General features: G+C 44.8%; 1 pseudogene; it reads left to right on the forward strand.

The window, feature by feature from the left end:
• On the forward strand, positions 18175 to 18847 carry LOC100520689 (annotated as a pseudogene).

The raw sequence follows: 27007 nt of genomic DNA on the forward strand, positions 1-27007 counted from the left end.
ACTCCTGAAACAATTTTAAAAAGAGGAAAGGAGTTTCCTCTGTGGCGCAGTGGGTTAAGGATCTGGCATTGCCTCAGCTGTGGTGTAGGTTGCAGCTGCAGCTTTGATTTGATCCCTGGTCTGGGAACTGCCATATGCCACAGGTGCAAACCTAAAAAGAAATGAAAAAAAAAAAATGAACGGAACCTGGAAAATGACCACACTAAAGACACAGAAAAAAGCCTCCAGGGAATGACAGAAAGAACATTTTCCAAGGCAGAAAGAAAGCACAAGTAGCAGATGTCAAAGGCAGAGGAAGAATCTAAGGAAAGGGGCGACAAAGAACATGGTCAAATTCTTAAAGGACCTTAGGGCATTCCTGACCCTTGACTGGCAACCGCCAACTTCCTATATTTCTAAACTCACTTTCTTTCTTCTGCCCATATTTACTGCACCTGAGTCCCCGTTTCCCTGTTTCTGATCCCAACACATTAATGTTTATTTATTTATTTATTTGTTTGTTTATTTGCTTTTTAGGGCTGCATCTGTGGCATTTGGAAGTTCTCAGGCTAGGGGTCGAATCAGAGCTACAGCTGCCAGCCTACATCACAGCCACAGCAATGAAGGACGCAAGCCATATTTGCAACCTACACTAATGCTCACGGCAACACCAGATCCTTAATCCACTGAGCAAGGCCAGGGATCGACCTATATCCTCAAGGATACTAGTGTGGTTCATTACCACCAAGCCACAAAGGGAACTCCTGATTTTGGCAATCTTCACCCTACATGACAAGGACTGAAGACCCCACCAAAGCAGATCTCCAGCGAAGAGCTGAGCCCTTCTCTCCAAAAGCCAACTGTACGTGCCTGGGGGAGACAAGGAAGGAGCTAGGGGGGAACATACAGTTTTCCAAGAGAAAATCGGGCCTCATTGATCTAATAAAGCTCTTGTAGGAGGCACATAAACATATGGACAAAAACTCATGAATGGTGTCCATTAAGATTTTCAAAAAGCCTTTCACAAAGTTCTACACAAAAGGCTATTTGAAAAATTGAGTCATGTGGTATGATGGAGACTGGTGTGATGCAGCGGGAAGTTGCTTGGAGACAAGAAACAATGGTTTAAATCAACTATACTCCAAAAAATTTAATTTAAAACTTTAATAATAATTAAAAAAAAAAAAAGAAACACAATGGTTTAGAATTAAGGGGCCTGTCTTTCTCTTTCTTTCTTTCTTTCTTTCTTTCTTTCCTTGCCTCATCCTTGGCATGGAGAAGTTAATGGGCCAGGAACTCATACTAAAGCTGTAACTAGAACCACAGCAGTGACAATGCTGGATCCTTAACCTGCTGAGCCACCAGAGAACTCCTAACTGGCATTTCTTAGGGGGACAAGTGTAAACATTGGCATTCCCCTAGGAAGAGTCTTGTTCAATGTTTTTATGAAATTTTTAGAGTGGCAATTATGAAAAGCCCAAGTAGGAGTTCCCATTGTGGCTCAGCAGTAATGTACCTGACTATTATCCATGAAGACAAGGTTTCAATCCCTGGCCTCGCTCAATGGGTTAAGAATCTGGCGTTTCTGCAAGCTGCAGTGTAGGTCACAGACATGGTTTGGATCTGGTGCTGCTGTGGCTGTGGCAAAGGCCTGCAGTTGCAGCTCAGATTCGACCCCTGGCCTGGGAACTTCCATATGCCTCAGGTGTGGCCTTAAAAAGACCAAATAAAAAAAGAAAAGCCCAGGTATATAGGAAGAGCCTTAAGTTAATGTGATAATATTGAACTTGTTTTCATATGGGTAGAGATGAAGCTTTTTTTTTTTTTAATCTTTTTTACAGCTGCACCTGTGACATATGGAAGTTTCCAGGCTAGGGGTTGAATCGGAGCTGCTACTGAGGCCTACACCACAGCCACAGCAACTCTGGATCTGAGCCGCATCTGAGACCTGTGCCACAGCTTGCAGATCCTTAAAGCACCGAGCAAGGCCAGGGATGAAACTCACATCCTTGAGGAGACTTTCTTGGGTTCTTAACATCCTGAGCCACAACAGGACCTCCTGAAGTCTTGAACTTAGGGAAACATAATCTAAAACGTCATTATATATATAAAATAAAACAACATAAAAGTAAAAAAAAAAAATCTAAAATGTAAGTAAAACTTTCCTTTGCTCAGTTATTCACTCACCAATTACTGAGGCTCAATTATGTGACCAGCTATTGTGCTACAAGTTGGGCAGGAAATAATAACGTAGAAGGCATTTCTCCCTGCTCTTGGGAAACTTAAGTGGAACAAGAAGACATTTCCTGAGTCTCAAGAAAAGTAAATTTAAGGTGAATGAAGGAAGTAGTTCACACAATAGGAAACACATGGAGTTTGGTTTTCTAAGCATTATGCTGATAAGATTGACCAAGTTAAATACACTAAAAACATGCAGATAATTTCACGAAAGGCACAGCTGTGATGGTTTTGTTATCAGAAAGTGAATATTGGGGACACATCCATAACCTTTGGATATATTAGGACCATTCTGTTGTTGTTTTTGCAAATGATAAAGACCCAACTCAAAACACCTTACTGGAGTTCCCTTTGTGGCTCAGCAGTAACGAACCCAACTAGTAACTGTGAGGACACAGGTTTGATCCATAGCCCTGCTCAGTGGGTTAAGGATCCAGCATTGCCATGAGCTGTGGTGTAGTCGCAGACAGAGCTCGGATCTGGTGTGGCTGTGGCTGTGGCATAGGGCCAGCAGCTGTAGCTTGGCTTCAACCCCTAGTTTGGGAACTTCCATATGTTGTCCCAAGTGCAGCCCTAAAAAGACAAAAACAAATAAACAAAAAGCATTACACAAAGCAAAGCTAAGCCTGACTGCAGGCAGAGCTGGGTAGGTCATCAGGACTTGGTTTGACTCACTCTGCATCCCTCAGCCTACACCACAGCTAGTAAAAATAAGCCTCTATCTATTTATTAAATTAGGTGAGATAAAGCCTAGAATTAGGAGTTCCCACCATGGCTCAGTGATTAACAAACCCCACTAGCATCCATGACGATGAGGGTCAACCCCTGGCCTCGCTCAGTGGGTTAAGGATCCGGTGTTGCCTTGAGCTGTGGTGCAGGTTACAGACATGGCTTGGATCTGGTGTTGCTGTGGCTGTGGTGTAGGCCGGCAGCTGCAGCTCCAATTCAACCCCTAGCTGGGGAACTTCAATATGCCGCAGGTGCAGCCCTAAAAAAAAAGCAAGAAAAGAAGAGAGAACAACTAGCTGCTTTCTTTCTATAAGGTCATCATAGACTGATGTAGGTTGTGGTTGGAGCCTCTAAAATAGCCCTCCTCTCGGGAGTTCCCCAGGTTCAGGGAACTCAGTGGCTCAGGTTAGATTCCTGGCTTTTGACCTTGTTCATGCCGTGAGCGCAGCCAAAAAGAAGAAAAAAATCCCCCTCTGATCCCTGGCTCCCAGTGTTCACATTGTTCCGTAATCCTCTCCCTTCAGTGTGGGTTAGATTTCGTGACTCACTTTTAAAGAAGAGAAGACAGCAGGAGCGATGGTGTCAATCCTGAGATTAGGTGACAAAGACGTGCAGGTTCCATCTTGGATGTTTTGACGCCGGCATCTCTCTTGCCTTTTTCACTCAGGGAGGCCAGCGACTCTGCTGTGAGTCAGCCCCAGGGAGAGGCCCGGGGGACTGAGCTTGGAAGTGGATTTCCTGAGACTGCTAATAACCAGGTGTGTGAGCTGGGAAGCGGCCCCACCCCAGCCTAGTCTTTAAATGAGACCCCAGGCCTGGCAGATGGCTTGGCTGCCACATCCTGCAACCCAGCCCAGCCCAGATTCCTGGCCCACAAAAACTGAAAGATCATGGAGTTCCCATCGTGGCTTAGTGGGTTGACCCTTAGACCATGAGGATGTGGGTTCCATCCCTAGCCTTGCTCAGTGGGTTAAGGATCTGGCTTTGCCATGAGTTGTAGAGTAGGTTGCAGGTGTGGCTTGGGTCTGGCATTGCTATGGCTGGGGCATAGACCTGCAGCTGAAGCTCAAATTGGACCCCTAGCCTGGGAACTTACATATGCTGCAGGTGTGGCCCTAAAAAGACCAAAAAAAAAAAAAAAAAAATTGGACGCAGAGTTTCTGTTGTGGCTCAGTGGAAACAAACCCGACTAGTGTCCATAAGGATTCGGGTTGGATCCCTGGCCTCACTCAGTGGGTTAAGGATCTGGTGTTGCCACGAGCTGTGGTGTAGGCTGCAGACTCAGCTCAAATCCCGCATGGCTGTGGTGTGGACCAGCAGCTACAGCTCCGATTGACTCCTAGCCTGGGAACTTCCATATGCTGCAGGTGTGGCCCTAAAAAGAAAGAGGAAAAACAAAACAAAACCCCAAAACTGAAAGATCGAACTTTTCATTCATAAGCCACTAAGTTTGGGGGCAATCTATTAAATAGCAATAAATAATTAATACACTAGGGTTGGTGCAATAAGGTAATATTTATACTCTTGTGTACAAATGACCCAAAATAGATAAATACATAGAGGAGCGGGCAAACCGTTTCAAGGTCAAATGTGATTTCTGCTATATGTTTTCATCTTTTCTATGTTGAATGGGAAGAAAATAAACTTCTCCCGCCTAGATGAAACTATTGGGTTTATTATTTTTAATCTATAAATGGAAGGACTATATGGTAGCTTCATTGCATCTTTTTATTTTCTTTGCTTTTTTAGGGCCGCACCTGCAGCATATGGAAGTTCCCAGGCTAAGGGTTCAAATGGAGCTGCCGGCCTGCAACACAGCCACAGCAACAGCAACATGGGTTCCAAGCCGCGTCTGCAACCCACACCACAACTCAGGGCAACACCAGACCCTTAACTCAATAAGTGAGGCCAGGGATTGAACCTGCATCCTCATGGATACTAGCTGGGTTGTTTCCACTGAGCCACAATGGGAACTCTGCATCTTCTTAAATACAAATCTTTTTTTTTTTCTTTTCTTTTTACAGCCCCATGTGCAGCACATGGAAGTTTCCAGAAAAGAGGTAGAATCAGAGCTTCAGCTGCAGGCCCATGCCACAGCCATGGCAACTTGGGATCCGAGCCAAATCTATGACCTATGCTGCAGCTTGTGGCAATGCCAGACCCTTAACCTACTTAGCAAAGCCGGGGATTGAACCACAAACCTCAGAGAGACAACATCAGGTTCTTAACTCACTGAGCCACCATGGGAACTCCCTAAATATAAATCTTAAATCAAGATGCAGCAACTACAGCACGTGGAGCTAAGTAAAGTCTCTCAACTCCATTATTTGGCTACATTGCGGGTTGTTTCTCTAATTTTGTCGTGGTTCAAATAAGGTTTTCAATTGGAATTTGAAGTTAGAATCATTTTGCCAAGTTTCCTTCGACTCATTTAAAAGATCTGAAACAGATCCCCGTGAAATAAAGGTCCATATAAGGTCAGCGTGACTTTGTCTGTGAGGTCTGTTTATGTCTTGTGTTTGTAGGTTACCTAAGTACCTCTCCCTGATGAAAAGCCGAAAATAATCTCCAAGGGGAAAAAAAAAAAAAAGAGGATGGAGTCCAATATCAAAAGGATGTTTATTGAAGCCAATGTTCTTTAGCAGCAGCAGCTTTATAATAAAAGATATTTTTAAATTTATAAATCCATAAGCCTGGTATAAACACCATACTGACATTGCTCCCTATGGAGTTCCCTAGTGGCACAGTGGGTTAAGGATCGATCCAGCATTGTCACTGCAGTAGCTCGGGTCACCACAGTGGCGTGAAATCAATACCTGACCAGGGAACTGCCACATGCCAAGGCACAGAAAGAGAGAGAGAAGGAGTTCCCACCATGGCACATCAGAAACAAAGCTGACTAGGAACCATGAAGTTGCGGGTTTGATCTCTGGCCTTTCTCATTGGGTTAAGGATCCAGCATTTCTGTGAGCTGCAGTGTAGGTTGCAGACACAGCTTGGATCTGGTGTTGCTGTGGCTGTGGCTGGCAGCTGTAGCTCCAGTTAGACCCCCTAGCCTGGGAACCTGTATATGCCACAGGTGCAGCTCTAAAAAGCCAAAAAAAAAAAAAAAAAAAAAAAAAAAAAAAGAGGAAGAAAGAGAGAGAGAGAAAGAAAATTAAGTTGTAGCCATTGAAAACTTCATAGGTGACAGATGTGTTGTTTTGCTTTTTTTCAGGGCTGCACCTGCAGCATATGGAAGTTCCCAGGCTAGGGGTCAATCAGAGCTGCAGCTGCTGGCTTACACCACAGCCATAGATAGCAACGCCAGATCAGAGCCGCATCTGCACCTTATACCACAGATGAAGGCAATGTCAGATCCCTAACCCACTGAGCAAGACCAGGAATTGAACCTTCATCCTCAGGGATACTAGTCTGATTTGTTTCCACCGCTCCACAACAGAAACTCCCGAGGGTGTTTTTGATCATTATACAGCCTGGGGGAGTATATTGCATTGCTGTGAATTCTGTAAGGTGTAGCTATATCCAGACAATTAATGCGTGGAACCACTACGCTCAATGGAAAACCACAGCCAAAGTGATTGGCTTGTGTCCTTGGGGTGACCAGTGTCTCAAAATAAGCCCCTAACACGCCTCCCACCTTCTTAGCAGATCCAGGTTCTCTTCCCAGAAACTGGAAGCAGAGCTCTTCACTTGGAATTCATTGGAATTCAATGAATGCTTAGAATTTATCACGAGTTTCCAGTTAACTCACTTTCCTTCCTCCTAACCGCTTCTCATGTGCATCGAAAACTCCATGTTTTAAATAAATCTTCCATTGGAGTGAGTTGTGTTTTTTGTTTGTTTTTCCTTTTCCTTCCTCATCTAACTTTCTACTGCTGTTGAAGACCATTTTGAAGCTATTTAAGTTGTTGTTTTTCAGTCCTTTGAAGCTTAAGCAGAAAAACGATGTGAAGATACACATGTTCTCATAAACATCTCTTTTTTTTTTCCTTGGCCTCACCCATAGCATGTGAACCCGAGCCATAGCAGCGACCTGAGCTACTGTCATGACAACACCGCTCCTTAACCCGCTGCGCCCCAAGGGAACTTGACAAACATACCTTGTTCTCCTTGCTGTCTACAGTAGTGCTATGTAATAGCCAAGGTTATCCACCCAAGGAACTAGTTTGGTTTTTTTGGTTTGTTTGTTTGTTTGGTCTTTTTGCCATTTCTAGGGCTGCTCCCGTGGCACATGGAGGTTCCCAGGCTGGGGTCAAATTGGAGCTGCAGCCACCAGCTTACCCCACACCCACAGCAACACGGGATCCGAGCCGTGTCTGCGACCTACACCACAGCTAACGGCAACACCGGATCCTTAACCCATTGAGTGAGGCCAGGGATTGAACCTGCAACCTCATGGTTCCTAGTTGGATTCGTTAACCACTGAGCCACAATGGGAACTCCTGAAGTAGTATTTGTTGTTGTTGTTGTTTTTGTTGTCGTTTTCTTTTTCTGCCACCCCTGCTGCATATGGAAGTTCCTGGGCCAGGGTTTGAATCCGAGCTGCAGCTGTGACCTATGTCACAGCTACAGCAATGCTGATCCTTAAACCACTGTGCCAGGCTGGGGATTGAACCAGAGCTCCACAGAGACAGGTTGGGTCATCACCCCACTGCACTACAGCAGGAAATCCTGAAGGAGTATGTATTTATTTTTAAAAATTTTTTTAATTTTTGAAAATGTTTTATTATAGTTGATTTACACTGTTCTGTCAATTTCTGCTGCATAGCAAAGGGGCCCAGTTATACATTTATATACAGTCTTTTTTTCACATTATCCCCCATCATGTTCCATCACAAGTGGTCAGATACAGTTCCCTGTGCTGTGCAGCAGCTGCAGGAGTATTTGTGATGACGGATGCTCTGCAGCCTGTAGGACCTGGAGAAGAAACAGCACTGATGACCCATCTTCTCTTCCAGAGTCAAGCATGTTGATAGCCCAGCCTAGAGTGGTCAGACTGCCCTGGAATCTTTGCAAAGCTAAGCTGGTGCCTTCACAGCACCATTGTGGAGGGATTCTGTATACCTTTCGATTTTATATTGGAAAGCTCAGGGTTTGTTTGTTTTTTTTTAATCCCAACTCCAGATAATTCCAGAGAAATGGTTATTACATATGATTATTAGTGTACTTAAAGTAGAAAAGACTTCTTCTTTTCTTTTTTTTTTTTTTGCTTTTTAAGGCCATACCCGCGGCATATGGATGTTGCCAGGCCAGGGGTCGAATTGGAGCTACAGCTGCCAGCCTACACCACAGCCACACAGGATCTGAGCCGCGTCTTCGACCTACACCACAGCTCACAGAAATGCCGGATCCTTAACCCGCCAAGCAGTGCCAGGGATCGAACCTTCAACTTCATAGTTTCTAGTCAGATTCGTTTCTGCTGTGCCACAACGGAAACTCCAAGAAAAGACTTCTATATATTATAGCAAAGAAAAAAGCCATAAAGGGGAAGACTTCTAGATTTTGCTACAAAAAAGGAAAAACATCTACAAGTTAAAGAAAAAATAGTGGAGTTCCCTTTGTGGCTCAGTGGTTAACAAACCCAACTAGGATCCATGAGGACGTGGGTTCGATCCCTAGCCTCTCTCAGTGGGTTAAGTATCAGGCATTGCTGCCACAGGTGAGGCCCTAAAAAGAAAAAAAAAATGCTGTAGCCGAACTCAGAGATCATCATACTAAGTGAAATAAGACAGAGAAAGACAAATATCAGGTGAGATCACTTATATGTAGAATCTAAAAAAATGATACAAATGAACTCATTTACATACCAAAAACAGATTCACAGACAGAAAACAAATTCGTGCTTGCCAAAGGGGAAAAGTGGGGGGAGGAATAAATTAGGAATTTGGGATTAACATATACACACTACTGTCTCTAAAATAGATAACCAACAAGGACTTACTGTATAGCACAGGGAACTATACTCAATATTTTGTAATAACCCATATGGGAAAATAATCTGAAAAAGAATATATGTATATATGCATAACTGAATCACTTTGCTCTACACCTGAAATTAACAAAACAGTGTCACTCAACCATACTTCAATAAAAAAATAAACAAAACCCCTGGAGTTCCTGTCGTGGCTCAGGGGTTGACGAATCCGACTAGGAACCATGGGGTTGAGGGTTCAATCCCTGGTCTTGCTCAGTAGGTTGAGGATCTGGCGTTGCTGTGAGCTGTGGTGTAGGTTGCAGACGCGTCTCAGACCCCGCATTGCTGTGGCTCTGGCGTAGGCTGGCGGCTGCAGCTCCGATTTGACCCCTAGCCTGGGAACCTCCATGTGCTGAGGGATCGGCCCTAGAAATGGCAATAAACAAACAAACAAATAAAAAAACACCCTGAAACCTCAAACTAACACAAAACAAAACAAAACAAAAATACTGTAAATAAAGCTAAAAGGCAAGTGAAAATAACAGAAGGTATTTGAAAAATATATGGCAAAGCATTAGGACTAATGTTTTTTAACACAGAGCATTCTTTCCAATTTCTATGAATAAAACGAAGTTTCTGCTTCTTTTCCTTTTTCTAGGGCTAAAGGCAGTCAAAATGGGCTACGTTTGGCATACAACATAGGCTAGCTGACGCCATAGCCTCTGATGAAATCGAGCTGTCCTGAGCCCCTGGTTTTAGAATTGTTTACTTTTATGCCAAGAATGAGGTAGCACCAAAATCCACCCATGGCGAGTGCCCAGGTCAATGTCAAGGGGTTCGTGCCGGGAGACGGAGTGTTCCCGAGAATGTCTAGAACAGAAAACCATGTCATATGGACCCCTGGCGCCTCTAGGGCTGCTAAGTATGTCCAGGACTGGATCAAGTGTACTTTTCTTACTGAGGAGCAGAAAATCACCAGCAAAGTGTTGAAGGCACAAGCACAGACTCAGAAAGCTAAATGCAAAAACGCAGCTTTTTTGAATAATCACTTTTTTAAAAAATCAAAAGGTTGGTAGGGAGTTCCCATTATGGCTCAGCAGGTTAAGAACCTGACTAGTACCCATGAAGATGTGGGTCTTGCTCAGTGGGTTAAGGATCCAGCATTGCCACCGGCTGCAGCATGGGTCACAGATTTGGCTCAGCTCTGGAACTGCTGTGGCTGTCGCGTAGGCCAGCAACTGTGACTCTGATTTGATCCTTAGCCTGGGAATTTCCATATGCCACAGGTGCAGACCTAACAAAAACAAAAACAAAAACAAAAAATCAGAAGGTTTGTTAAACAATTAAGTCAGGGTAAGGGGACAGGCATATTTTCATCCAAATTGGGGATATATCTGGGGTGGTCTGATTTTAAATATAGCCCATATGTTATACCAGGAATCCGTTTGGGGTGACCCATAGGGAAATCAAGGGAGGTAGGCAGTCCTACTGAGGGCGGCTAAGCCTGAAATTCAGAGCGAGGCTCTTGAGGTGCCCACTGGGCAGACACACCTGTTAGCGTGGTACTCACCCTAGGTAAACTAAGGGAGCTGTCAGGACTGGATGCAATAACCCAGGTGGGGAGCTACCCTCAGTGCCTCGCATATTCGCTTGTTCATTCATTTATTTAGTAATTCTTTTTTCTTTTTAGGGCTGAACCTGTGACACATGGAGTTTCCCATACTAGGGGTCAAATCCAAGCTGCAACTACAGGCCTATGCCACAGCCACAGCAACTCAGGATCCGAGCTGCATCTGTGACCTACACCTCAGCTTACAGCAATGCTGGATCTTTAACCCACTGACAGATATGAAGGATCAAACCTGCATCCTTATCGATATTAGTCGGGTTCTTAACAAACAGAGCCACAATGGAACTCCCTATGCAGGAATTTTTGAGGGACTGCTGTGTACCAGGCACTCTGTAGGTGCTGGGGATATAGCACTGAACAAAATAGATGCTAAGTTTTACCCTCCCAGGGCTCATATTCTTGCCACAGCTGCAACAGTGCTAGGTCCTTAACCCACTTCACCACAGCAGGAACTCCCCAGGGCTCACATTCTAATGACACACAGTAAACAACCATAAAATGTAGCTAGCATTATAATGTAATACAAAAGATGCACAAATTAAAAACCAAAATATAAATCCTCCATACACTGTTGATGGGAGTGTAAATTGGTACAGCCACTGTGGAAAACAGTATGGAGGTTCCTCCAAAAAACTAAAAATAGAACTACCATATGACCTAGCAATGGTTTATCTGAAAAAAAAAAAAAACCCAAAAACTCTTAATTCGAAAAGATATATGCACTCCAATGATCACAGCAGCACTATTCAAATAGTGAAGACATGGAAACAACCTAAATGTCCATCGACAGAGGAATGGATAAAGAAGATGTGGTATATGTATACAATGGAATAGTACTCAGCCATAAAAAAGAATGGAAATCTGTCTTTTGCAGCAACATAGATGGACTTGGAGGGCATTATGCTAAGTGAAATAAGTCAGACAAAGACAAACACTGTATGATATCACTTATAGATGGAACCTAAAAAATACAACAAACTAGCAAATATAACAGAAAAGCAGCAGACCAGTGGTTACCAGTGGGGAGAGGGGAGGGGATGGAGCAACATAGGGGTAGGGGACTGAGACGTACAAACCATTACGTGTAAAATAAGCTACAAAGGAGTTTCCTTGTGACTCAGCAAGTTAAGTATCCAGCATTGTCACTGCAGTGCCTGGGAACTTCCACATTCCATGGGTGCGCCCCCACCCCCACCCCCGCAAAAAGTAAAATAAGCTATAAGGTTATATTGCATAACATGGGGAACAGAGCCAATATTTTATAACAAGTATAAATGGAGCACGACCCTTTTTTTTTTTTCTTTTTAGGCATATGCAACTTCCTGGTCTTGGGGTTGAATGGGAACTGCAGCTGCCAGCCTACACCACAGCGACATTAACGCCAGATCCGAGCCACTTCTGTGACCTATGCTGCAGCTCGCAGCAACACCTGATTCTTAATCAACTGAGCACGGCCAGGGATCAAACCCAAATCCTCATGGATACTAGCCTGGTTCTTAACCTGCTGAGCCACGAGGGAAACAGGAGTATAACCCTTAAAGTTAGGAATCACTATATTGTACACCTATAACACGATATTGTCCATCAACTCTACATCAATAAAAGCAAATAAAATAAAAACCAGGATATCTTTTTTTCATCAGCTAAATTGGCAAAGGTTCTCTGGTAAAGATAATACCCACCAGGTTTGGGTCAAGGGTGTGAAAAAATAGGCACTGAGTCTATTTCCATGAGGGGGGTGGGCAGTAAGAGTTGGTGCAAACTTTGAGGACAGCAGGTGACAGTATGTATCAAAAGCCTTTATTCCCTCAGTGTTACATCTCCTAATTTCTTTTTTTTTTTCTTTTTAGGGCCGCACTTGAGGCATATGGAGGTTCTCAGGATAAGGGTCAAATTGGAATTGTAGCTGCTGGCCTACAGCACAGCCACAGCAACACCAGATCCAAGCCGTGTCTTCAATCTACACAAGAGCTCACAGCAATGCTGGATCCTTAACCCACTGATCGAGGTCAGGGATGGAACCTACATCCTCATGGATGCTAGTCAGATTGGTTAATGGCTGAGCCGCAACGGGAACTCCTCCTGATTTTTTATCCTAAGGAAAATATTCGCAGATTATCCAATGAATGATTTCTACGAGAGAAGGAATGGGGGAGCTTCAAGCCTGAGCCTGGAGTCAGACAGGCTGATTCTGCCCCTGCCATCTGTGGGACCCAAGGGTTATGTGGGGACCATCCGCTCAGCGGCTGTGTGACCTTCGGCAAGTTATTTATAGCCTCCACTCGGCATGTTCCTCATCTGTAAAACAGTGGTGATAATAGGATTAACCAGGAGGGACCCGGGAAGAGTAAATGTGGAAAGGCACACAAGCACTTAGCAGAGTCTATATCTGGGGAGGCTTCAATATATGAAAGCCAAAGAGCGAAAAAGAGTATTGTGTTCAGTCCAGCATCATTTACAAAGGTAAAAAAAGCAAAAGAGAAAATGCCCAAGTGATTTAAAATAAATACAGAGGAGAAAGACCACCGCCACTCTGAAAAGCATGTTGCAGATGAGCGGTTAATGGCATGGAAAATGATCCCAGTGCATGGTTAGGTGAAAAAAAGTTGGTTATAAATTGTACATTCAATAGAATTCCAATTTTAGGAAAAAATATAGAAAGATAATGCTATGTATTTTCCATAATGAACTGCCTTTTAAAAATAATTTAGGGGGAGTTCTGGTTGTGGCGAAGCAGAAACAAAACCGACTAGTAATCATGAGGATGCAGTTCGATTCCTGGCCTCGCTCAGTGGGTTAGGGATCCGGTGTTCCCATGAGCTGTGGCGTAAGTCGCAGACATGGCTCAGATCCTGTGTTGCTGTGGCTGTAGGCTGGCAGCTCTGATTCGATTCCTAGCCTGGGAGTTTCCATATGCCTTGGGTGTGGTCCTAAAAAGAAAAAACAAAAAACAAACAAAAAAAAAGTAGGGAGTTCTCACTGTGGCACAGCAGGTTAAGGATCTGGCATGGTCTCTGTAGCGGCACAGGTTCAATCCCCGGCCTGGTGCTGTGAGTTAAGAATCTGGCATTGCCGCAGTTGTGGCTGAGACTCAATTCCTGGCCCAGGAACTTCCATATGCAGCGGGTGCAGCTAAAAAAGAAAAAAAAAAATAATAATTAAAAAGTTAAAAAAAACCAACCCTGCATATTATTTGTAGCAGACATATGTAGGAAGCATCACCCCCACTTCCTTGTAACATCTTAGTTTTCTGTTTTTGGAAGTTACCTGGCCATGGATTGAACCCATGTCACAGCAGTGGACAATGCCAGATCCTTAACCCTCTAGACGACCAGGGAACTCCTCCAGTTTCCTTATGGGGAAAAATCTTTCTTCCTCTGGTAGTTGTCTTAGTAGGAGGGCCATTTGTTGCTCCCAAATCCACCTCTCATGTAGCGAACCTGAGAAGGCTTTGCCCCTGGAGGTGGTACCACAGGAGTGTGGATAAGTGGCAAGACAGCCTTGGTCTGGTGATCTACACTGTGGGTGGGGAAGTGGGTGGGGCTGGCACTTCCTTGACCCTGCCCTTCCTCAAGCCCAGTCTCCCTCCTCCTACTGTGATCACGAGTCCATATTAGCTTTCCCATAAATTCTTTTCTGTTTAATTTAGCCAGAATCTATTTCTATTGCTTGCAACTAAGAACGCTTACTAATAAAGTATTTTGAATAACTAGAAAATGAATAAAACAAGCTGTACTTAATGCAAGAGTAGCTGCAGGACCATTCTTTGCAGGAAAGGTCTAAACCCAGGTGGGGCTGAGGGGGTCAGGAGGAAAGGCATGACCACTGGATGCTAAACATCTGGCTGAAGACAAAAAATTTGTGCAACAATTTAGATGTTCCAAAATGTCAGCTGCTTGACATCAGGTGGCAGCTGATGATTGCTATTCATTGATTTTGTGATTTGGGTTGATTTACAATTTAGAAGAGTAAACTAAACGAAAATGAACAAAGACCCTAAGCATGATACTAATTACCCATGTGTCCTGCATTATGAAACCACAGACCAATAGCCAATATGCTCTCCAACTGGAATCCGGGAGAATGATATGAACCACAGCCTTCTTTTTATGCTTTTTTTTTTTAAGGGGGGGGGTCTTTTTAGGGCTGCACCCATATGGAAGTTCTTAGGCTAGGGATGGAATTGGAGCTGCAGCTGCTGGCCTACGCCACAACCACAGCAATGCAGGATCCAAGCCTACATCATAGCTGTGGCAATGCCAGATCCTTAACTCACTGAGCCAGGTGAGGGATCAAGCCTGAATCCTCATGGATATTAGTCGGGTTTGTAACCTGTTGAGCCACAATGGGAACTCCTGGTAAGTTTTAATAACAGCAAACGCCTGCATATACTCATCTGCCTTGAATTAAGGTAGCATGACACCATTTGTTTTTGAAACTTTTTGAAGCCTTCTATTAAAATGATTACTGCCCTTGATATAAGTGATTTTCCTGGACATTAGTCACACATCCTCAGTGCTCACCTTTACAACATTTCAGGATGGCTGGCTTCTAAAATCTCTTGGCTCGCATCAGTTATTTTGCCAGTTTTTGTCTCTCTCATGGAGAAGATGCCTCCAACTGTGAGTCTGACCCAAGCTCTGGACAAGGTCTCCCATGGACAATACAGCAGATTTAACAGAAAACAGTTTCTGGGAACAATTATTCTAAGTCTGATTTCACTCATTATGCAGTTTTTCCTAATTTGCAGTCAGTGCCGATGAGGGCAGTAGGAAAATGCATGTGACACAATTCTATTTAAACCAGTATTTCTCAGAGTTCCTGCTGCAGTGAAGTGGGTTAAGTTTCTGGTCTTGTCTCTGAGGCAGTGCATGTTTGATCCCCAGCCCTGCTCATTGCAGTAGGTCGCAGTTGCAGTTCAGATTCGATCCCTAGCCTGGGATCTTCCTCATGCCATGGAGGCAGCCAAAAAGGAAAAAAACAAAAAATAGCCCCTCCTAGAGTTCCCATCACAGCTCAGCGTAATGAACCCGACTAATATCCATGAGGAATCGAGGTCCATCCTTGGCCTTGCTCAGTGGGTTAAGGATCCAGCGTTTCCGCGTGCTGTGGTGTAGGTCACAGATGCAGCTTGGATGTGGCATTGGTTGCTGTGGCTGTGGCGAAGGCTGGCAAATCCTCTGATTCAACCCCTAGCCTGGGATCTGCCATATGCCTCGAGTGTGGCCCTAAAAAGAAAAAACAAAACAAAACAAAAAAAACCCCAAACAAACAAAATAAAACAAAAAAACCCAAAACCAACCCCTCCTAATACTGCTCATGTTGAAAGGTGCACATGAATCACTGAGGGGTTCTGTAAAAATGCAGATACCGAAGCAGTGGGTATTTGGTATCTCTTACTGGACAGCAAATCATCCCAAACACAGCAGCTTACAATAGCCATGATGATGAAGGTTTTATTTTGCTCACAAACTTGCACTTTGGGCCGGGCTTAGTGGGGGTAGCTTGTTTCCGTACCTGCTTAGATGGAAAGTTGGATACTGAAGGTGGGAGCAGAAATCGTCTGAAGGCTGGCTTACCCTCAGTCTGCAGGTAGGTGCTGGCTGCAGCACCTGACCAGAAGACCAACAGGCATACCATTCATATGGATGCTTGGCTTCCCCAGGGATGATAGCTGGGTTTCACCAAGTGTCCCAAGAGAGCAGGTAGGAGGGCACGGCATGATTATGACCTTGGCTCAGGAGTCACCTAGTGTCCCTTCTGCTGGACGTTACTGGCTGAGGTTGTCCTGAAGTTCTTCCCAGGTTTAAGGGGAAGAAACATCCCCCTCAACTTAAGGGTTAACTTCACAGCATGCAGGATGGGGCACTGCCCTCTGCTCCAACCTCATCTCCTCTGCCCTCCCCTAGCTCACTACTCTCCAGCACAAGAACCATTTGTTTGTTTGTTTGTTTTTGTCTTTTTGTCTTTTTAGGGCCACACCCGTGGCATATGGAGGTTCCCAGCCCAGGGGTCTAATCAGAGCTGTAGCTGCTGGCCTACACCACAGCCACAGCAATAAGGGATCTGAGCCGCATCTGCGACCTACACTACAGCTCATGGCAACGCCAGATTCTTAACCCACTGAGCAAGGCCAGGGACTGAACCTGCGTTCTCATGGATACTAGTCAGGTTCATTAACCACCAAGCCACGATGGAAACTCCCCATTTGCTTTTTTTTAACCTGCACCCGTGGCTTGTGAAGTTCCCCAGTCAGGAATCAAATCTGTGCCACAGTAGCGATCTGAGCCACAGCAGTGATGATACTAGGTCCTTAACCTGCTGAGCCACCAGGGAACTCCTCAAGTTGCATTTTCTGCAAATTGCAATTGGTATGGTTGAACATTTAAAAATGTTATCTTTGAGTAGCCTATCCATGTCCCTGGTCCATTTTCCTTCTGGGTTTTCATCTTTCTTGTTAATTTGTAAGTGCTCCATGTGTGTTAGGGATAAAAGCTCTCTCTCTCTCTCCCTCCCCCAGCCATACCTGCGGCATGTGGGAGTTCCTGGGCCAGGGATTGAACCTGTGCCATAGCAGTGCCAAGCTGCTGCAATAATGCTGGATTCTTAACCTGCTATGCCACAATGGAACTCCATATATTAGCTTTTTAATATCATGTGTGACAAAGTTCAATAATCACTTATTCACAATTCCAGTATCTAAAAAGCTCTAAAATTAAGTATTGTGCATATTGTGTAGGTTTGGTGCAACTCTTTTTTTTGGGGGGGGGTCTTTTTAGGGTCACACTGGAGGCGTTTGGAAGTTCCCAAGCTAGGGGTCAAATTGGAGCTATAGCTGCCAGCCTACACCACAGCCACAGCAATACCACATACGAGCTGAGTTTGCGACCATGGCTCATAGTAACGCTGGATGCTTCACCCACTGAGCTGGGCCAGGGATTGAATCTGCATTCTCATGGATACCAGTCGGATTCATTACCACTGAGCCACAATGGGAATTTTGGTGCAATTCTTTTGATAACAAAACATGGCCCTGGCCCACATGAGACATTTTTTTAGTCTTTGTATATATTCCACCGAATGTGAATAGAGGTCTATTTTGCTGAAGAGAAAAACCATGTTTGTTAACAAGGTGCTGGCCTAGACCTCAATGGGTCTGCTATTTACATACTACATATTATCTTTTTTTGTTTGTTTTGCCATTTCTTGGGCCGCTCCCGAGGCATATGGAGGTTCTCAGGCTAGGGGCCGAATCGGAGCTGTAGCCACCGGCCTACGCCAGAGCCACAGCAACGTGGGATCCGAGCCTCGTCTGCAACCTACGCGCCACAGCTCACGGCACTGCCGGATCGTTAACCCACTGAGCGAGGCCAGAGATTGAACCTGCAACCTCATGGTTCCTAGTAGGATTCGTTTCCACTGTGCCACAATGGGAACTCCCGTGTTACCTTTTCTAAATTCTGAAAAACTCAGCAGTGTGCTCAGCAGTTCCGCTGGTCTGACTCTTGCTTCAACTTGTGTTTGGATGGAACAGACCCAGGGATGCCCCTGGCTCCAGCCTCCAACTACCCTCCAGCCTTTTTTCCAGCTGCAACCTTTGGAATTAACCACTCAGCTATCCTCGGTCTCCGGGACCAACCAACTCCCTTTTTTGAGCTTAGCTCCTTATTATCTATCAACCATGAGCTCCCAGATTCATTAGAATTATTCCCCCTGAGGTGGAGGCTGGCGTCAACTGCCTGATCAACATGCATCTGTGGGCCTCCCATATTTACCTCTCTCTGGGCTTCTATTTCGACTGTGATGAAGGGCGTGAGCCACTCTTGCAGTGAATTTGCCCAGGGGAAGCTCGAGGGCAAGGAGCGTCCTTGAAAATGCAAAACCAGAGCAGTGGCTGTGCCCTCTTCCAGGATGTGCAGAAGCCATCTCAAGATGAGTGGAGTAAAACCCAGGACACTATGGAAGCTGCCATTCTCTTGGAGAATTACCTGAACCAGGCCCTTCTGGATCCGCACACCCTGCATCTGCCTGTGCAGACCCCCATCTCTGTGACTTCCTGGAGAGCCACTTCCTGGATGAGGAGGGGAGGCTCCCCAAGAAGATGGGTGACCACCTGACCCACCTCCGCAGGCTGTTGGGTCCCCAGGGTGGGCTGGGCGAGTGCCTCTTTGAAAGGCTCCCCTTCACGCACGACTGGGAGCCTCTGGAACCCAGTGGCCTTTGAGGAGCCCCTCTGGTGCCTGGGCTTTTGCCAAAAGCCCCTCTCTGCAGCCACAGTTCCCTTTTTAATCACCCTGGAGCCCTCTCCCAAGTCTTGGACCAAGTGGAAACAATAAAGCTTTTTGCAGCAAAAATAACTAATTCTGAAAAACTCAAAATTCCATACAACATTTGTCCCCAAAGGATTCCAAGTAAGAAATTATGGACTTCATTAACACACATAATGTCTGTTTTTTTTTTTTTTTTTTAGTTCAATTTGGATGTGTTGAACTGCAGGTGTCTGTGGGTCTTCAAGTGCCTAAGGCCTGCAAGCAGGTCAATATGTAAGACAGAACGTTATGGGAGGACTTCCCTGGTGGATTAGCAGGTTAAGGATCTGGTCCTATCAAGGCTGTGGTCGCTGCTGTGGCACAAGTTCAATCCCTGGCCAGGGAACTTCTGCATGCCATGGGTGTGGCCAAAAAATAAAAAAGAAATTTATGGGAGAGATTGGGGTTAGGAAAGCAGATATCATATTTATCAGCATAGATAACAGTTAAATTAAAATCATGAGGGGAAGTGTTCCCATCATGGTGCAATGGGTTAAGAATATGACTGCAGGCAGTTCCTGTCGTGGTTCAGCAGTAATGAACCTGACTAGGATCCACGAGGACTCGGGTTCAATCCCTGGCCTCACTCAGTTGGTTAAGGACCCAGAGTTGCTGTGAGCTGTGGTGTGGGTCACAGATGCGGCTCCCATCCCACGTTGCTGTGGCTGTGGCTGTGGCGTAGGCTGGCAGCTGTAGCTCTGATTCGATCCCTGGCCTGGGAACTTCCACATGCCTCAGGTGCAGCCCTAAAAAGCTAAAAAAAAAGAAAAAAGAAAAAAGGAATCCGACTGCAGCTCAGAGTTCAATCCCTGGCCAGGTGGAGTGGGTTAAAGGATCCAGCACTGCCACAACTGTAGCATAGGTTGCAGCTGCGGCTCCATTTTAACTCCTGGCCCAGGAACTTCCATATGCTGCATGGGTATGTATGACCAAAAAAAAAAAAAAAAAAAAAAAAAAAAAAAAGGCATAAAGAAAAAAACCATGAGGGTACCTCTCAGAAGATGCTTGGTTATCGAATGTTGAAGTCCCTTCCTCGGGACCTCAACATTCCTGATAACCAAGCATTGCCAGAAGAGCAATGGGAACATCCAAGTTCAGGGGTTGGATGAAGGAATCCACTGGGAGAAAGGGATGGAGATAAAGAGTGGAGAATAAAGCCTGAATTGGACAGGGCAGAGGTGGATCATTCTGGGCTGGGAGCAGTGCCTACAGCCATTGAAGACGCAATGGTGGAGCTGCCTGCTGCAGAGTTCTCAATGGAGCTATTGTTGTACGTTGGAGTGATTTCAGCCTCTGCTGTGTGGGGGGTGGGGGTAGCCTAAGAAGGCTCTTTGATGGCTCTGCCTCTGTGTCCAGGCTCAGGAATCAGAACCTTAACCTTCCCTTTTCTTTCTCTTTTTCCCTTTCTTTCCCTCCCTCCCTTCCCTTCTCTCTTCCTTCCTCTTTTTTTGTCTTCTGTCTTTTTAGGGCCACACCCACAGCATATGGAGGTTCCCAGGCTAGGGGCTGAATTGGAGCTGTTGCTGCCGGCCTACGCCACAGCCAGAGCAACTCGGGATCTGAGCCACATCTGTGCCCTACACCACAACTCATGGCAACGCCTAGTCCTTAACCCACTGAGTGAGGCCAGGGATCAAACCTGTGTCTTCATGGATGCTAGTCAGCCTTGTTAACCACTGAGCCACAACAGCAACTCCCCTCCCTCTCTCTCTAACTCTCCCCTCTCCCTCCCTTCCTCAGGACCTCAACATTCCTGATAACCAAGCATCTTTTCATCAGCTCTCCTCCCTCTCTGGTGAAAGTTTGGTTAAAGGGTCTGCAGCAGCAACAGAGATGTAACTAGAGATGATCGTACTAAGTGAAGAACTCGGAGAAAGACAAATACCATATGGTATGACCTGTATGTGGAATCTAAAATAGGGCACAAACGAACTCATCTACAAAATAGAAACAGACTCACAGACAGAGCGAATTTGTGGTTGTCAAGGGGGAATGGAGTAGGGGAGGGATGGACTGGGAGTTTGAGATTAACAATATGTAAACTATTATATACATAGATGCAAACTATTATATACAGAATTGATAAAAAAGGTCCCACTGTCTAGTACAGGGAACTATATTCAATATTCTATGATAAACCATAATGAAAAATATGTATAACTGAATCACTTTGCTGTACAGCAGAAATAAACACATTGTAAATCAACTATAATAAAATAAATTTTTAGAAAAAGGATGTGGGGAGTTCTGTGGTGCAGTAGGTTAAGGATCTGGTGTTGTTACTACTGTGGCTCAGGTCGCTGTTGTGGCATGAGTTCGATCCCTGGCCCTGGGAACTTTTGTATGTTGTGGGCGCAGCCAAAAACACAAAACCCCTCTGCAGCAGGTGGCTCAGACCTTGGGATGAGCACATGGTTACAGCAGTGGGTGCAGGGAGAAGCCGGCCCTTTCCACCCAGATAGGGAGCTTGGCTGCTTCTGGTTTATTCCTGCAGAGGGTCCATGTGGGGACCCTTGACATTGGCACCTGGAAGGTCTGGAAAGTGGGCAGCCACTTGCAAGGAGGCTTTAGGTTGCCCCCAATTGGCCCCCTGCAAAACCACTCCAGCTGGTCTTCCGTCTGACAGAAGAGAAATTCACTTTTCATTTTCAGTTGAATGTTTTCAGCCTTCAAATGGGAGCCTTTTGTTCATTCTAATTCGCCTACATCTGCATTAAAACAAAAGTTCATTTTCAGAACAGCATGGAGGGGGCCTGTGCACAATTCCAGTTATTGTATAGAAAAGCTGTGTGCCTAACTTTTTATTTTGCGGGAAAGTAATTTATCCAAGATGGTAACGTGGGTGTTTTCTGGAGCTCATTCTGGTGATGTCTTGTCTCTCTCTCAAGGAACAATGGGCACTTATTTGGAATTTTTCAGATTTAGCCACAGTGCTCTGATTTTTCATTTCCAATGGCTCCAGTGACAAAAATTAATTTCTTGAATGTTTTAAATAGCTGTCATAGGTGCTGGTTTTACCTACAGCGGAAACATCCAAAAGTTAAAAATGTTCGTTAACATCATTCAGTCAAGCTAATGTAAACTGAAAAACATTAAATATTTTGGTGTAGATCATGACACAAATACTTCCAGTCCTAAACTAACTGCTACGTACATTAAAAAAAACCAAAATTTTCTTCCAACATTGCTGAACTGTATGTACCCTTAAAAACAATTAAGATTGGGGTTCCCACTCTGGCGCAATGGGATTGGCGGCATCTCTGCAGTGCCAGGAGGCAGGTTTGATCCCCAGCCCGGTACAGAGGGTTAAAGGATCTGGCATTGCCACAACTGCTAGGTTGAAACTGGGGCTTGGATCTGATCCCTGAGAACTCCATATGCCATGGAGCGGCCAAAATAGAAAAAAAGATTAAGATGGTAAATTTTATGTGTATTTTTCCACAATTAAGACCCACTTCTCTTCTAAATCGTCAAAGTTTGGAAGCATTATTCATTTGATGAAGAAAGCAGTACTTTCAAGGACTCATTTCAGTTTGAGAACTGTGGACTTGTTTTCACATAATGTCAGTGATTATGAAGGCTCAATTTAAAATAAACAAATCCTTCAGACGTGCCCTCTCTATGTATATTTTTTTCTTTTTAGGGCCATGGCACATGGAAGTTCCCAGGTCAGGGATCGAATCAGAGCTTCAGCTGCCAGCCTACACCACAGTCACAGCAAAGCCAGATCCTTCACCCACTGAACAAGGCCAGGTATGGAACACATATCCTCACGGAGATAGTCAGATTCATTTTTGATGCACCACAACAGGAACTTCCTCTATACATATAACTTTGAATTCAGGCCAACATTTAAGAATGTGGAACCCTTCACAAATTTACATGTCATCCTCGTGCAGGGCCCATGTTAATCTTTTCTGTTTTGTTCCAATTTTTAGCATGTATGCTGCGGAAGTGAACACCAGATATGACTCCAGACAAGATTCAGGTGTCCAGGGTCTGCTGACTTTTGCTTTCCAGGTCCCCAAAATGTCACTGCTGGTGTCTCCTCTGTTGTTCTTTGTGGCTTTATGCTTTATAAGTTAGGAGATGAACCTTTTCCTTTGGCGCACTTCTAAGCTGCAAAAAGAGTGCAGGGAAATCTCACACCCTTCACCCAGTTTCTCCTAATGGGCCCATCTCACGTCACCACTGCACATTTGTCAAAACTAAGACCCTAACTGGCATAGGACTGTTAGCAGACTTCACCAGCTTTTCTACTCATGCCTTTTTATGGTTGCAGGGTCTAATCCAGGACCCCACTTGGTACTTAGTTGTTAGGTCCCCTGAGTCTCCTCAGGTTTGTCTTTCTTGGTTTTCCATGACCTTGACACTTGCGAAGAGTCCTGGTCAGACATTTTTTTTTTTTTTTGTACATGTGATTTTTAAATTATGATTACTCAATGAATTTATTCCATTTATAGTTGTACAGTGATCATCACAATCCAATTTTATAGGATTTCCATCCCATAACCCCAGTGCATCCCCCACCCCCCAAACTATCTCCTTTGGAAACCGTAAATTTTTCAAAGTCTGTGAGTATCTGTTCTGCAAAGTTCATTGTGTCTTTTTTTCATATTACACGTCAGTGAAGGCATTTGATGTTGCTATCTGACTGACTTCACTTAGCATGATAATTTCTAGGTCCATCCACGTTGCTAAAAATGCCGTTATTTCGTTCCTTTTAATGGCTAATATTCTATTGTGTATATGTACCACATCTTCTTGATGCGCTACTTCTCTGTCGATTGATACTTAGGTTGTTTCCATGACTTGGCTATTGCATATAGTGCTGCAATGAACATTGGAGTATATGTGTCTTTGAGTCCTGGTTTTCTCTGGGTAGATGCCCAAGAGTGGGATTGCTGGATCAAATGGTAGTTCTATTTTTAGTTTTCTGAGGCATCTCCATACTGTTTCCCACGGTGGTTGCACCAATTTACAATCCCACCAACAGGTCCCTTGTTCTCCATACTCACTCCAGCACTTATTGTTTGTAGGCTTTTTGATGATGGCCATTCTGGCTGGTGTAAGGTGGTTTTGATTTGCATTTCTCTAATGAGTAATGTTGAACATCTTTTCACAGACTTTTTTTATTTTTTAAAAATTTTTGCCTTTTTAGGGCCACACCTGCAGCATATGGAGGTTCCTAGGCTAGGGGTCAAATCAGAGCTGCAGCTGCTGGCCTACACCACAGCCACAGCAACTTGGGATCCAAGCCAAGCCTGTGACCCACACCACAGCTTACAGCAACACCGGATCCTTAACCCACTGAGTGAGGCCAGGGATAGAACCTGTATCCTCATGGATGCTAGTCAGATTCGTTTCCAACGAGCCATGACAGGAACTCCCTGGTCAGGTGTGTTATACAATGTCCTTCTATTTGGTTTGTCTGCTATTTCTCTCCTGATCAGACTGGGGTTATGGTTTTGGGGGAAGTGTCCTCATCACAACCTGGGGTACATGTTACCCACATACCCACTGGTGGTCAGTTAAGGTAAAAAGTCCAGGGGTGGCTCTCCTCTGTAAGGCAGGGCTGATGGCAGATGAGGCTGTTCTAGAACTAGATTGGCTGACAGCAGTGGAAATGACAGAATCCTGTCCCCACACCCTGCCCCATAATGGCCAAGAGGTGACGATGGTGATAACGTGCAGGGCTGGATGGCAGCCAAGAGGGGCTGGACCCACAGTTACGCCAGGGCTCAGAGAACACAGCAGGTCCAGCTGGGCAGCCAGCAGGAATATTATTCAGCTTTTACCACTGGAATAGCAATGAAGGTCGAGAAAGCAGGGAGCAGTTGCTCTAAGATAGTCGAGATTCCTTGCGGGGTACCCAAGTTTGCCAACCCAATGAAGACGACCTCGTGACAACACAGCAAGTACAGTCTGTAAGAATCCCCCTTCCCTGCCCCCCCAAGGGAGTAGAGTCTCTACACTACAGAAAGGGGAATCCCCAAGTATCTTGAGGAAAGGCTGTTGGAAAAGGGACCTTTGATATTGACACCCAGAGATGTGAAGCATCACCATGGAAGAGGCACACAGGGCCACAGGGATAGCGCAGGTCACACTATACACACATATGTCAGCACTCATGGTCTGAGTGCACATGCTGTGACCTATCAGAGGTCACCGGTCCTTGTCAGTATAAATACCCGACACACTCTGTAACTGGCATGACTCTCACATGCATGTGGGATACAGGCTGCCTCAGAGCCCACACAATAGCCTCTGAAACCCTTAGGTCGTCCCTTCCCACAGCCAACCACTAAAATAGTTCCGTGTGCTCTTTTCAGATTACAGGAGGACCAGAGCAGCCTGCATTCACATGCGGTAGGTAACACGCAGGTACAACTTGCCCCAGGGCCACGTGAACTCTTCTCACCTGTCACAACAGTCTGAGGAGACTTGGACATCCCATCAATCCACACATCATGCTGCTAAGCCTACTGAGCTGGGGAGAGCTGAAAGTGCTCAGCATACTAGGGGCCTCAGTAAGACACACTTCACCAGGGTGTGGGGGAGAAACCTTCAGGTTCTGTTTCTATTTACACTTCTCCAGGAAAGAATGCTTTGGAGGCTTGTAGAGCACACTTAGAAGATAATAACCGGAGTTCCCTTGTGGCCTGTGGTTAAGGATTTGGTGTTGTCACTGCTGTGACGAGGGTTTGATCCCCGGCCTGGGAACTTCTGTACCATGTTGGTGCAAGTGAAAAAAAAAAAGAGGTAACAATCAGATAATAAAAACCAAAAACAAGGGGGAAAGTACACAAGTAACTGGTCACCAATGGAAGACAGGAGCAAAGAAATCCACTTTTTTTTTCTTTTTACGGCCGGACTTGTGGCATAGGACCTTCCCAGACCAGGGTTTGAATTGGAGCTGCAGCTGCAGACCTACCACAGCCATGTCAACAGTGGATCTGACCTGCATCTGTGACCTATGCTGCAGCCTGAGAAAATGCCCGACCCTTAACACACTGAGCGAGGCCTGGAATCGAACCCACATCCTCACAGAGACAACATCAGGTCCTTAACCTGCTGAGCCACAACGGGAACTCCAAAGCAACTCACTGAAAATAAAGGGAAAGTATCAATCATTTATGCTGTTTTTCTCATACAAACTATATACCCATGAGTAATCAAACAGATGAAGGCTGATTTCTCTACTATGGCTAACAAACTGAAGAAGGACTGAATTGGAATATTGCCCTTCTGTAACCCCTAATAAATTGCTGGATGAAGGTGCTAATCATCAATGGTGGCTAACATTTTGCCCAGTAAGGGACAACTAGACATTATATGCCACCTGAAAGGAGAATACCACTTCCCCTGACGTAATACTGCCCTCTTCCAACAAAACAAAACAACAAACCTGAATCTGACCAAGTCTATGGATCCAAAACAAATCCACAGGAAATAAAATGGCAGAGGAACATGTTCAACGTCATCAAAGGGAGGCAATCAGTAAAATCTGGGAAAATGTATTAGACAAATAACCTGCTGTCTTCAGGTTAAATTAATTACAGCCAAAAATTTGAGAGAGATGGAGGAAGACTCTATGGCAATATACTTGTTTAACTGGGTCCTGATTTAAACAAATTATTTACAAAAACTGAAATTTTGTTTAGAAAATGTTAGGGGGGCATGACAATGTTATTTAAGGTATATTTAAAACATACACCGAAGATCTATGAGTAAAAGCAGATGCTGTCTGAAAGGGCTTCAAAATAGCAGGAGGGAGGGCGTGCACGTGAGGCTGTGGGGAAACAACACCACAAGTGGGTAAGTGTGGAAACTGAGGGACAGGTGCTGGGATTGTCCTTAACTACTCTGCTGACTCCTACACACACTAAAAACCAATCAGCACCAGAACTGAGAAAGAGTCTGTCTTTGGTTTTCTACAGCTAGACCTGAATGACCACTGAGGAAGCACTGGGCTCAGATAAACGGAACCATGTAGACTAAAACAACGTGAGACTGAGGATTCATCTCTAGCTCTTAATCCTTCAGCCTACGTATGTAATACCTGATGTCCAAAGCACACACAATACGTTAGGAAACAAAATATACATGAATATAATGACATATGAGTTACTGTTCCGTCAAGAAAGGCCACCTGGTCATATAAAATCAACCTGATATTTCACTGAGTAAGTTTTAAGAAAGTCA

The sequence above is a fragment of the Sus scrofa genome, chromosome 10 (genome assembly GCF_000003025.6).
Source record: "Sus scrofa isolate TJ Tabasco breed Duroc chromosome 10, Sscrofa11.1, whole genome shotgun sequence".
Classification (NCBI taxonomy): Eukaryota; Metazoa; Chordata; class Mammalia; order Artiodactyla; family Suidae; genus Sus; species Sus scrofa.